The following is a 425-nucleotide window of genomic DNA, read 5'->3' on the forward strand; positions in this document are numbered from 1 at the left end:
ACTAACTCTCTCTCTGAAGAAGAAAAATGAAAGATAACGAAAAGAACAGGTGTGAATGAATTAAAAAATGAACCAAAGTCGAATGTTTTTGACACATTATAGAATTTAAAAATACGAAAATCCATCTTTTAGGTCGGCCACTAACGTCAGGACAAGTGTGTTGAACATATGTGTTCAGGTCATGACACTCGTGTTCCTTATGGAGCGGCCATTTTGTGGGGTTTTTATGGCGGTACATTTGAAAGTTCAATCTAATTCAACTTACTCCTAACAAAATCATGCATTTTAAAAACAAAATTCTTGTACTAGAAAATATATGAAGTCAGGTTTTCATTTTTTTAATAATAAATGGTTCAATAATTCATTTACCTATTATTGAAAATTGTTCATATTCTTGTAACCTATGAAATTATGATCCATAAGGC

The sequence above is a fragment of the Nilaparvata lugens genome, chromosome 14, assembly GCF_014356525.2.
Source record: "Nilaparvata lugens isolate BPH chromosome 14, ASM1435652v1, whole genome shotgun sequence".
NCBI lineage: Eukaryota > Metazoa > Arthropoda > Insecta > Hemiptera > Delphacidae > Nilaparvata > Nilaparvata lugens.